General features: G+C 41.1%; 1 long non-coding RNA gene across 1 annotated transcript; it reads left to right on the forward strand.

Moving 5' to 3' along the window:
- Positions 1-1,087: 1,087 nt before the first annotated feature.
- Positions 1,088-12,324, forward strand: LOC308458497. Its single transcript, XR_013977485.1, has 3 exons — positions 1,088-1,206; positions 7,939-8,050; positions 10,769-12,324. It is a non-coding gene; the product is annotated as an uncharacterized lncRNA (long non-coding RNA).
- The last annotated feature ends 952 nt before the right edge of the window (positions 12,325-13,276 follow it).

Consider the following 13,276-nt stretch of genomic DNA (forward strand, 5'->3'; position numbering starts at 1 on the left):
ATAATTCTGTAAAACAAGAAAAACTTTAATAAAATAAATAAATAAATCAGGATGTTTCCAAGAGCAAATGTTAAAAGCTTTAGGCACAATAGAGTCTTGTGCTTTTTAGGAGAATGGTCAACAACCATTCCATTCCATTTCCATTTATTTATTTATTTATTTATTTAAAAAACAAACAAAATGTGGCGTTTGCCCCCTAGGATGTGTCAAGGAAAGGGTTAAAATGGGTGTGAGGTGATTGGCCAGTGAGAATGCAAGGGGGAGTAAAAGATAGAGTGGGAGGTTTTGAAAAGTCAGTTGAGGTCTGGGGGTTGTCGGTTGAGGTTTGGGAGTTGGGAGTTGAGTTTTGTCAGTTGGGAGTTGAGGCTTGGGTGTTGGAGAAGGAAGAGGGTTGAATACGCAGTGGGTTGGTTGAGTTGTATTGTGAGAGAGTGAGAGGAATTGTTAGGGAGTTAGATAGATAGTTGGGAATAATTCAGTTTGAAGTTGTAGGAACTAAGATTTAAGAAACTGACAAGAGAACAATAAACCGAAACCATACGCTTATTCCTGCACTTAAAAATAAACTTGATTATTTGTTTTTGTTTACAACTGTCTGGACTCCGTGTGTCCCCGTGAGAAGCCGTGTGGTGGCAGCGAAGAAAGCAACCGCAGTGGTGGCACAGGGTCAATAGACCGTGAAACGTCCGGGGGCCCTGTGTGATCGCCACACAAACAAACAATAATTAGATATTGTGCAAGACTGATATATAGCTATTGGTTATTTATTCATCTTAGTCATTTTATACCCTGCTTTTCACTATGTCTCAGAGTGGCAATACTGCAATGCTGATAAAGAGGTTTCATGCAAGATCTCAGAATTAAAAATATGTTTGTTTTTGAAAAATACCATATTCAGTTAAAGTCTGGTTAACTACAATAGCATGTCCCCTTTTTATAATGTACACAATACCTTTTTTCTTTTTCTTTTTTTGTTCTGTTTTGTTTTCTACATGGGCACTATTTCTTGTTTCTTTTTTTTTTTTTTACTCTAAGCACTTGAAATTTTGTACTTTTTATTTTTCAATATCAAAGAAAAAAGTCTTGATGTAGGTGCTGCATTTAAATTCACCAAGATACCTTCCCTCCAGATGTGTTAAGGTCTTGACAGGATAGCACCTCCAAACTGTGTTGCTGAACTTCCAGCATGCTTTCAAAATGCTGCAGGTAATGGAAATTAGCACACTTGTATTATTTTGGTTGGCAGAAACAAAATGGCGAGGTTGTGTTCCACTGAAGGGCAAATAGAATCTGGGAATGGGGTAGTACAGACCACCTATCAAAACATCACCACACCCATGAGAGATCACCCAACAAAAAGAATGCAGTAACAAGTTTGCACACCAAGTGATGAATACAGATGCATAGCAGGTAGTTTAAGGGACACGGGTGGCGCTCTGGGTTAAACCGCAGAGTCTAGGGCTTGCTGATCAGAAGGTTGGCAGTTTGAATCCCCGCAATGGGGTGAGCTCCCGTTGCTCGGTCCCTGCTCCTGCCAACCTAGCAGTTCTAAAGCACGTTAAAGTGCAAGTAGATAAATAGGTACTGCTCCGGCTCTGGTTCTCCAGAAGCAGCTTAGTCATGCTGGCCACATGACCCGGAAGCTGTATGCCGGCTCCCTCGGCCAATAAAGCAAGATGAGCACCGCAACCCCAGAGTCGGTCACGACTGGACCTAATGGTCAGGGGTCCCTTTACCTTTACCTGTCTTTCCACCATAAGAGAAAATCTGGAATAAATGTAAAAATAAGAATTAAAAGGTTGGTCTTTTGATGATGAATTGTTCTGAAGATGATGGGGTGAAATGGTATGAAAGTGTAGCACTAACCCCACAATAAATCTCCAAGATCTCCTGTGCTCAGTTGCTGCAGGAAGCTGCTGGGCTTTCCTTCTTTCATCCAAATATTTGCTGCCTGCCAAAAAATGGTAGTCAGGACCTTGTCCACTATTGGACTTGGACACCTGGTCTTTCTTTTCATTGGTGTGAAACAAAAGGGCTCTTTAGCTGTATGAGGCAATTTCCTTGGACAGGCCAGCAAAGAGGTCCCATACCACTGATCTAGAGATAGTGTGCTCTACCCTTTCATCCCAATCTTCTCCATCTGGTTTGCAATATAGAATTACAGTTCTTGCTACCTTAATTTAACAGTTGCGGCAAAGAAAGAGTCTTTGCTTGTTTCAAGACTCTCTCTTTTGCTTTTAATTAAACAGCAGATTTGCACCTTGCATTGTGTTTATTATGTCTGCAAGTTTTAATCAGTTTAATCAGTGAAGTTGATTAATTGGAAGGGGCAATTTTCATCAGCAAGGCAGAGAGCTGAGGGTATTTTTGTACCTACTTTTAGTACTGGCGTTATTACTATAATATGGAATGAATCAAAAGTATTGAACGTTGGTTCTGTTCTTACAAGCAGCTAGTAGTTTTTGCTTATTATACTGAAAGTTCTCTCATACCTTCATTGTCTCAAAAGGGCATTGTTGGGCAATATGCAAATATTCTTAAATGTAATTAAGTGTTCAGTTAATGGGTCAAATAGCAGGTGATTAATCAACTAAAATTGTTCAATCAGTTGACAGCTATGCAATATGGAACATTATTGTACAACCACTGGGTTTTCTCATGAGAACCTACATTTAGGCTAGAAATATATTTCCAGAGGAGCTAAATAAAGTATAAAATCATGACTGTATGTTCGAAATAGGTATAAATGAGTACTTTGAAGTCAGGCCAGCTGTCAGCTATTTTTTTCTGCTATCTCCTGCTATTAACTTCATTATGACAGGTCTGTTTTATTGTCGCTGCGATAAACTGATTTATATTAACCACGATAGGTAAGGTTTGGCAGACTTGACATGAGCAGCTTCTAGTTTAAAAGGCTCAAAATTCTATTTTAGGAGTTTGCAAACTAGTCCTCACCAGAATTTGCATGTATAGTCAGTTATCTGAGAGCCAGCACAGTGTGGTGGTTAAGTGCGGTGGACTCGTAATCTGGTGAACCGGGTTCACTTCTCCGCTCCTCCACATGCAGCTGCTGGGTGAACTTGGGCTAGTCACACTTCTCTGAAGTCTCTCAGCCCCACTCACCTCACAGAGTGTTTGTTGTGGGGGAGGAAGGGAAAGGAGATTGTTAGCCACTTTGAGACTCCTTAGGGTAGTGATAAAGTGGGATATCAAATCCAAACACTTCTTTTTCTTCTGTCTGTGCCTATGTGTCATACCACATACAGTATGTTCCTTCCCCCACCCCACCCCACCCCTCCATCCCTCCATCCCTCACACACACTGAGGAGCAATCACATTTTAAAATGTGCTTAATTGGGACAATGTTTGGTTTAAATACCACTTATAAGAGTTTGCTGTGTATGTGAAGAATTGAATATTCATTCATGGTTGGCAGCTGATTGTTACTTAGCAGCATAAAGCCGATTGGGGGTAAGTTGGCTTCTCTTAATGCTGAGTTACAGGATTGTAAAATTGCTCTTCTGATTGGCTTGCTAGATAGAAACTCTTGGTCACTCATTGGACAGGAAGTGTGGTCTGTATACCAATCAAGTCTTATTGGCTGAAGGGTAGGCTGGTTGGAACATAAATAGCCTAGTTCTAGCACAGCTTAGGGAGCATGTGACAGTCTGAGATTGCTAACCAGAAGAAGAAGAAACTGGGAGAGAAAGCAGAGCGTAGGAGTCTAGAGTTGAAGCAGAAGCTGGAGGAAGACAGGCAAGAGGTGGTTGAGGAAAGCCTGGGAGTATCCTCTGCTTCCAAAGAGCTGAACCACCAGCTTAAGCAAATCAAAGGACTGTGAGCAGTGAGGGAGAGTTCAGCAAGGAGCTCCTGGAGCTGACCAGAGCGAGAATGCCTGCAAGCCTGACTTATAGGAGAACTAGCCCAAGGCCTTTTTTGCATGGCAGTGGTGAGAACTTACTGGTCGCTATGGGTAATTGGCAACCAAGTTAAGCAGGGATAGGAATTGTGGTTCACCATTGAGTCTTATGTAAGTTCCTATATTTGCAAACAACAGCCAGTTATAATAACAACCACCTTGTAAAAGCAAGCACAAATCGTTAACAGGTAACCAAAATATAGTATTTACCTTGTTTTACTTTTCTGTTTAATAATAATTGGAGAATATTTCATCATTTTGATTTACTTACAAAGTGTGTCTGGCTTGCTTTTGTACCATGTCTAATCTACCACAGCTACTAGTATTTTAAAGGCGTTGGTTAACAGCACAATACAAATATATGGCAGCAGCAGTTAGAAGCTGGTTCTCTACATATTGAGGAGAGCTAATACACCACTCATTGGGGGAGGGGCTTTGTCATGGGGCCTCTAGTGCATAGTCTCATCCCCTTCCCTTCCTCCCATTCCAGTCATTCACCCTCAACGGCCTCTACCAAATAGTCTGAATCGGAGTGCTCAGAGGGACCCATGGCGCTGAGCATCATGTCAGCATCTGCAGGCATCTGTTAGCAAAAGATGTCTTGGGAGAGCTTGACCCTAAGAAGCAGCCTATAAATATTTGCACCAGAGTTTGACCCTTCTGCATTACAATTTTCTTATTTCAATTGAATTAAATGTTATTTAGGTTGTTTCAGATGAACAAACAAAGCGATTCCTAATGCACTTTCCTATTTGCTGGGCCGATGATGTTACAGTTCCACCAGTCCCAAAGGATTCACAGTATTAAGTGCTCTGTGACCCTATAGTTCACTTGAAAGGCTCTGTGAAATTTAGTAAACAAAGACACTACTCCTAGAAATGAGGGTATCTCTTGTTTTCTAAATTGCTGTTTCAAAGAGCAACAGAAGACTTCATTTAAGATCACTCCCTTCTCTCTTTAGAAATCTTCTCTCCTTGTAGACAGAGGAACAGATGGGGGAGGAGGTACAGAATCTATGAACATAAAAGAAAAAGCTTGTCAAAATATTCTTGTATGTCTTCCTTTAAACCTCCCTGCCTGAGTAATCCATGATCAGAGACAAATATTAAACATTTTTACAATAATCTACTCTTTTAAACCTAAATGCTACACTCTAGGAAGTTGAGCCTCATAAGACAAAACCCAAGAATTCTACACATGGGTAAATGTTTTATAAACAAGTCACTAACTTCGTCATTTGATTTTCTTCTTTGCCCATCACATATTGCCTAGGGAGATAAAGATTTATTTTTGTTAATTTATTCATTACAATAAAACTATTTGCCAAATAATCTCTCCAAAAAGGCAGGCATGGAAATTATGCTTAAGCCATTTTATCTTGGAGTGTGCACACAATAGTTTGATTGCACACTTAAGAGAGATCATAGGAGTCTGCTCCCTCAAGGGTAAATCACATAGGAAGGCTTCCAGGGTAAATAATTGCAACTCTAAATCCATGTTCTTTGCAGATAGCTAGGCTTGAGAATCCTTTGTTTTGGGGAAACTTGTTCCAGTCGAAGAAGAAAACACAAAAGAAGTTCAATGCAATAAACATTCCCAACCTCCCTCCCCACCCACAGACACACAAGTATAAAGAGCATAACCCAGGAAAATGGAGGACAAAATGCATGCAAATGACTCCTGGGCCATGAACATTTGCATCTAGCATATATAGAGACTTATCCTGATTTAGAGCTCAGAAAAATCAGGTCCTCGGGTTATGCAGAACAACCTCCACCCCTGACTCACAACTTAGGGGGCAAATTTCTGTGTCAAGTATTTCAGATTTGACTTCAAGAGCTGGGTTGCAGTCAGTAAGTCAGAGCTTTCCAAACTGTGTGTCGCGACACGTTAGTGTGTTGGCTGCAGTGTTGAGGTGTGTTACGCGAACGCTCCTCCCAGGGCTGGAAAGGGGTTGGTTTAACCTCCAGTTTGCTAGTAAAACTGAATTACTGTGTCGCAAAATGATGCATGTCTAAAAAGTGTCTCACCAGCATGAAAAGTCTGGAAAGCCTTGCTTGAAAGGCTAAGACTTGGAGAAGCAGTCTGAGTCACTGAACGAACTTCCTTGCATTGCTCTACACATGGTTTCCTCCACCCACAAAGCCAAAGCATCTCCTGTTATGACGGGAGCCTCCCTGGGCAAAGTATCCCACAGAAAAAGTCCATTGCCCCAAAGGGCTACTCTGGGGACCCATCTGCACTATGCATTTGAAGTAGTATAAGAATTTATTTATACCCCGCCCATCTGGCCAGGTTTCCCCAGCCACTCTGGGTGGCTCCCAACAGAATATTAAAAACACCAAACATTAAAAACTTTTCTAAACAGAGCTGCCTTCAGATGTCTTCTAAAAGTCAGATAGTTGTTAATTTCCTTGACATCTGATGGGAGGGTGTTCCACAGGGCAGGCGCCACTTCCAAGAAGGCCTTCTGCCTGGTTCCCTGTAACCTTGCTTCTCACAGTGAGGGAACCACCAGAAGGCCCTCGGAGCTGGACCTCAGTGTCTGGGCTGAACAATGGATCTAGTATCATACCTAGATTAGTTTCTTTTGTAATGTATTATGAAAAGGCTTAATAAAATTTTATTTTAAGAAAGTAGTATCCTACCACTTTAAATAGTCATGCCTTCCCTCAAAGCACTCTGCTGAGAGTTGTTAGGAAACCCTAATTCCCCTCAGAGAGCTACAATTCCCAGAGTTCCTTGGGAAGAGAAATTTATTGTTAAACCACCCTGGGAATTGTAGCTGAGAGGGGCCCAGCTCTATACCAGAGGAGGCTGTTACTCTGAAGGTTATATAACTACTTCTGTACACCCAGTTCCAACTATATAATTGCAACACGTGGTGCCACACAATCCCAACAGCCAATAAAAAACCAATCAGCACTGGTAGCAGACACAAATGCCAACCTTGCATTCAAAGTGGCCTTCAAGGCCACAATAAACAGAAACTTTCACAGCCAAACAGTTACATTCTCCTTGTTGGGCTGTAAATGAAGATATTCCTGAACAGAACATGTCCACCCATGGGCACACACTCCATATGTACGTTGGAATCAATAGATAACAGGCACAAGTAAACACCTGGCTGAAATGATGTGGGGAAAACCTTTGGCTCCCCAGATGTTGCTGAACCACAACTCCCATCATCCCTAGCCGTTGACCATGCCTCCTGGGACTGATGGGAATTGTAGTTTAGCAACATTTGGAGGAAAACCAAGGTTCCCTGCACCTGCTCTATGTAGCCATGAGTTCCACAGTATTATTCTAATAACTTTACACTTTTCAGATTTATAGAATGTCACCTTGCTCTTTATTGGATAAAGGAAAGTGGAAGTGCCAGCCTGACCTTCTCAATATTCTTCATGGTTTTATATATCTATTTAATGGCCTCTCTTATTAGCCTCCTTCCAGAGGTCTTCCCATTTTTCTTATTTTTACTCTGTTCCTATGTAGCTCTTCTATTTCTGTTAGCTGTTTTATGAGATAGACTGGCAAAAAGTGGAGTATTAAGTGCCCTATTGATCCGTTCTTGTAATAAGTTCAGCCTGACGCCATTCTTTATACAGAAACAGAACATTCTAGATTTGTTTTCCATTCTAACTGCCATTTTGGATCATCAGTTGTATTAATTTGTCAAATAGAGTATATTGCTGATATGTGTCCAGTTTTAAAATGTCAAGGATGAAAGTAGCTACTATGGACATTATGTGGAATTTAATGCTGCATTCCCATGCACATTTACCTAGGAGTAGGGCCCATTGAACTCAGTAGGGCTTCCTTCTCTTGCTTCATTGTAATTTTCCTTTCTGAGGAAAATATTTGAACTAATGCACTTCATTAACACCATTAATTCCTGATTACATTCTAATTTGCTTTTGATTGCCAGTCACATTCTTAATATGTCTATTGCATTTCAGTACCATTGTTTTAAATGAAATATATTTTGTGATCATTATATTTCACTTGTTTTGCTGCAGTAGTTGTTCAGAGGCATCACAGTAAAAAAGGAGAAGATTCAAAGCAAGAATTTGAAGGGCTCCATTAAATATATCGGGAGCTGTTCGTGGGAAGCTTCTCTCACACATAAAGGTGAACAACCAAACTGTGTAAATTGTATTGCAAGTCACAACTGGTTATTTTGTATGCAATCATGTTATGTATTTTAAAACATGAGCCAATCATACTATACCAGTTCCAGTTAGCAATGGCACACTGGCAGAAAACAGGAAAAAAAAGAGAGCGCAGCTCATTCTGCAAGTAATTATATGCTGCTAAAAACCACACTTGAACCTCATGGCCTTGCTGTGGTGATTCAGTTTCAGATATATTTTCTCTTGTGGAAATGTATCCTTTCTCGAGCTGAGTTTAATGTTTCTTGCTGGCTGGATTTTTATGCTTACCAAAGCTCCCCAAATTCTCTATGCACCTAGCTGCAAATCTGAATCAAAAATATAATATTGCCAGACACTCAGGACAAATGTGAGCAATTACCTCGGGTAGGATGTATGTAGGCAGGCTGCAGGCAGAAATCAGAAAGGATGAAGTGGTCTGGTGAAATGGTGGGAGGACTCGGTAGACTCTTTCAGCTACAAGTTTCCCAGAGGAGGAGTAAGGAAGCAAATCTGGGAGTCTTATAGCAGCCAGCCAGGCCACCAGATTGGTCCTCTTATTTCCCAAGCCAGGAGGATATGGGCTGTGATGTGCAGCTGAAATTATATGTAATGGCCTCCTTTGAGCAACAGTCACAATAGCCAAGGAAGCCAGTATCTGATCCACAGTGTTCCCTGGTTTAAGACCACTCATCAGCTGATAAGTGGGGACTTAATTCCTGCTCTCTGCTCCTACAGCATGTTCCCTGCAGCATATGTGTTGGCAAAGCAGTACCCAGAAGGACTGAACTCTCTACTCATCAGCTGATGAGAAGGGAGTGAAATCCTTCTCCTTTGTCATTGTACCAGTTCCCAGCAGGACCCCAATGGTGTCAGCTGATTGACAGGTGGGTGTGGCCTTGGGGAAATTGCCTAATTGGCCAAATTGGACCCCCTGGCTGGAAGTCCCATACCCCTGGGGTGGGCAATATTGAACCAGTGGGATGGTTAGTCTGGTGCTGAGTACAGCAGCTTTTCCTTATACGCCAATAAATGTTGTCAACATATCATTAGGGGCCTACTAAAATAACACAAGGAATGAGTGACTTAGAAAATTATCTACTGAAGACTTTCTTTTTGTGTTAAATGCTTCTTCCTTTATAGCTAATGCCAAAGCCAGATTTCAGGAGTCTGTATGCACCAGTGAAGGTTTCACATGCATTGGTATTGCAATCAGGACTCACACCTGGGAAAATATATATATATATATATATATACACAACTCATTAGATGGAAGAAAAAGTTCATTAAGTTGGCCTTGTCCGTCTAGCTTTTGGGTTCTTTAGTCTTTAAACAGTGTGAGGAATGAGGGGTGGGACTTGCGTATACCAAATGTAATGTTACAATCCTTGTATAAAAAGGACATTTCATAGTAACTAGTAGCAATTTCATTACTGAGTGCAACCATGCCATAAGGCAATGAATAAAACTCAATATTCCCTGAAACACTGCAGCAAAAAGATAAAGTGTGAGTTTCATAATTGCACCCGTTATGCATATAATCTGAAATGTATTGCACAGTATATCAACAATTCAAACCACTGTACTCCTAGATTCCACAGATTGCTTCCTAAAACAGTTCTATCTCATTTTCCTAGAATGAATTAGTAATGAGATTTCACTTTTGTTCTCTCACTGGAGTTAGCAGATGTTGTTCGATTCCACCTCCCATCAATCCCTGTCAGCATGGCCAATGGGTGGGGGCTGATGGAAGTTGTCACTCATCAACATCTGGCGAGACACAGGTTCTCCACCCCTGTTTTTGTGCTACAGAATAAAAGAAATCCACTTTTTTTTAAAAAAAAAGAAGATAGAATAAGGCTTTCTCAAAAAGAACAAAACAATTGAATTAATTTGAATCCACAATTTACATAAATTATCCATATAGTTTGTACCTCTCTGCAGTGTAATGTTTCTTTGTTTTGAAAGAGCAAAATTTCATCTTAATTTGATTAGTGCATGGATTGTACTTTATCTGCTATCTTAAAGGCTTAGGACATTAACATTTGTATGCTGCTATTCTATACATATTCTACGCTACATACAATTTATCTTGTGCTAGCTATCCATGCACATTTAGTCAGAACAGATTACCTTTGTTCACATTATCCTTGAGTAATTATCCACAATATCCTTGAGTAACTTTAGTCCTTGAGAAAGATACCATTTCTCCAATGAAAATAGAGACATCCTAAAGAAAAGCAGGACATTCTGGGATCAAATCAGAAACTGGGACAGCTTCTGTAAATCCAGGACTGTCCCTAGAAAATAGGGACACTTGGAGGTCTGGAATAGGGTTTGTTCATTTATTGTTTTATTTATTAAATTTCTTTGCCTCTTTTCATCTGAGGATCACAGGGCAGTTTGCAATTTAAAAAAAAACAAAAAATGCATGACAGTAACAAACAAAAACAATACCCCCAAGTCTGGGGAGTGTGCTGAGGGCCAGATAGAAAGGTTTGGAGGCCACTTTTGGCCTCCAGGCCTGAGGTTTCTTCCCCCTAAGTGAATGAAAGCAGAAAAGCTAGTCAAGGATTTCCAACTGGATATCTTTATTTGGAACCATAATATGAAACCTTCAGTCCTGCTGAATGCAAAAATAGCTAAGCTCTTTCTTCTTGATCTGATATGCTTCTATCTTCTGTTTCTTTTGTATTAGGAAGAGATGATATAAATTGCAATGGGGGGTCTCCACCTCTCGTAAGTTACCTTGCAGGAGAAAGGAGGAGAAACATCAAAGGACCCTTCCATTGGCCAACTTTTAGCAATTTGTATTCTATGCATGAAGCCTGGATTTTTTTTCAACGTTGAAAAATAAACTTGGGACATAAATATATATATTTAAAATAGTATAATAAATATCCATCTCTTGGGTGCTCTGTAACCTATCCAGAATCACTCCACTTTTCTCCCAAGCTCAGAATATTCTTGTTCTTTGGTGAAACCGTATTACCTTCTAGTCTTGCCAGCTTGACAGTGGTGACAAATAATATATACTGCGAATAATACATTCTCGCCCATGTGGAATAAATCTTGAAATGACATCTCAGTTTCCAGGGGAAGATTTTATACAACTACCAAATTCCATATTAGACAGTGAAGAACTTACGCAAGCACCATCTTGACCATATCTTGCAGAATGCAGAAAAAGACCCTGCAGATAATCGGGTTGAATTCTCACACCTAAAGAGTATATAGGTTGTTTTCTTTTCCTGATGTGTGTCCAGGTTTGCAAGAAACTGTAAGAGGGGTTATCCTTTCTAGCAAAAAAAAGCAGGTCACAGATGCTGAAATGCAGCAGATTTCTGGTGAGATATGAAGCAAATTAATGCATTTGTATCCTGCCCTTCCGTCGATATGTTCAAGGTGGGATACTTATAGGGTTATCTCATTTTATAATTGCAACAAGACTGAACGGAGACTACAAACGAGAGTTGCCATATATCCTTTTCTATTGTAAGTGTGAAGGAGAATCCTCACTCTGCAAGATGACCTTCCAGTTTGCCTGCCCTAAGACCAAAAAAACAGCAGAAGTCAAGCCTGTTCATGTATTTGCCTGAACATGTGAGCTCTTACTGTGTTCAAGGACGGGGCAGGGGGCACAAATGCAAGCTATGTCCCCAATGCAAGCTCTTTGTGCACAGTCCCAGAACTTCCTCATGTTGAATGCAGAAGATCTGCACAGGCCGTTACTCATTTTCACTTGATGTGAACCCACAGCATGATTAGAAAACAATCTTCATTAGGATACCCAACTGTATGAGACACTATTGCATATGAGATCCTGCTCCACTTCTCATTTTTCTCTGATCCCAAGATGGTACAGAAGTCAGAACTGATCTTCCAGGCATTTGTAATTCCTACCATCCTCTAATATCAACAAAGTGTTGCACAATAGCTTGGGGGGTTTCTGTGGGCACATCAGATCATCTTTTTATATGATGCACTATTTGCAACCCAGCTGTGACACTGCCAGAAATGTTTCAAACCACGAGCGCAGCAGTTGCTTGTTGCAACAATATCAAAGAGCCACAAGATGCAACCTGGGTGTGTTGAGCTTCCTGGAATGAACCAAGAACTAATTAAGAGCAACACTCACTTCCCCTGCCTTGAGGCGAGAGGAAGAGATCACGGACTGAGCCCTGCAAAACTTAAATAAAGTTGGTTTGATGCTATAAACAATTCCATATTCATAAAGCACTTTCATGTTTTCTACACTCATGTTTCTGAGGCGTAAAAGAAAGTTGAAAGAAAAGTCTTCCCATTGTCTGTTACAATATAATTAAAGAACAGGAATCCCCCACTAAATATGTAGATGTTATCTATTGTGGGCAGTGGCATAGCGTGGGTTGCCAGTGCCCGGGGCTGTGCAGAGGGCATGGGGTGAAAGGGAGGGAAATGAATAGAGTACACATGCACATTCAACTGCCTAACGGCATCCGTATCACCCAGGAGATTGCAGTTGCAGAGCTAAGAAAAGAAGAGTCATTCCATTGTCTGAAAAGGCCGCTTCCTGGTTTGCATGGTGAAGCGATGGAAGCACACAGCTGTATTGAGGCAGCCCCATGTGTTGAAATTTTGTGCCCTAAAATTGTTGTGCCCGGGGCAACTGCCCCTGTGGGCTCTCTCTATGCTACACCACTGATTGTGGGCCCAGGTGCAGTGGAGCCAATGGCAGAAGGAAGCTGAAAACAACACAGGGGGGTTTTGTTCATTTATTATTATAAGACACATGACAGCGTTGGCATCCAATGGATGGAGGAGTGTGCCATCAGTGATAAAGTGAAACCACTGGAAAGTTACAGCACCTACTGTGGCTGTACAGACCAATATGGGAGAGACATGTTTTGTTACAGCTGGGGCAAATGAAGGTGTCTAGTTTGCGCCATGGCATTTCTTCTCTCTGTGCTCCTCCCAGTGATCATTTCTTCTCTGGTCACTGCTGTGGATACACAACCTGTCTGTCTGTCTAGGCACTGTGGTTGTCTGCAAGGGATTCCCACACAGCGGGATTAATGTTGCCAGCCTTCATGTCATGTTTGCAGGCATATTTATAATGCAGAGTTGATCCACCAACAGGCCTGGTGCCTAAAACCACATACAGCACATCCTTGGAGATCCTGCCATGACAGCAGTATGGGATTATCCAGGCCACAGCTTTATTTAT

The sequence above is a fragment of the Podarcis pityusensis genome (genome assembly GCF_964106645.2).
Source record: "Podarcis pityusensis genome assembly, chromosome: 11".
Classification (NCBI taxonomy): Eukaryota; Metazoa; Chordata; class Lepidosauria; order Squamata; family Lacertidae; genus Podarcis; species Podarcis pityusensis.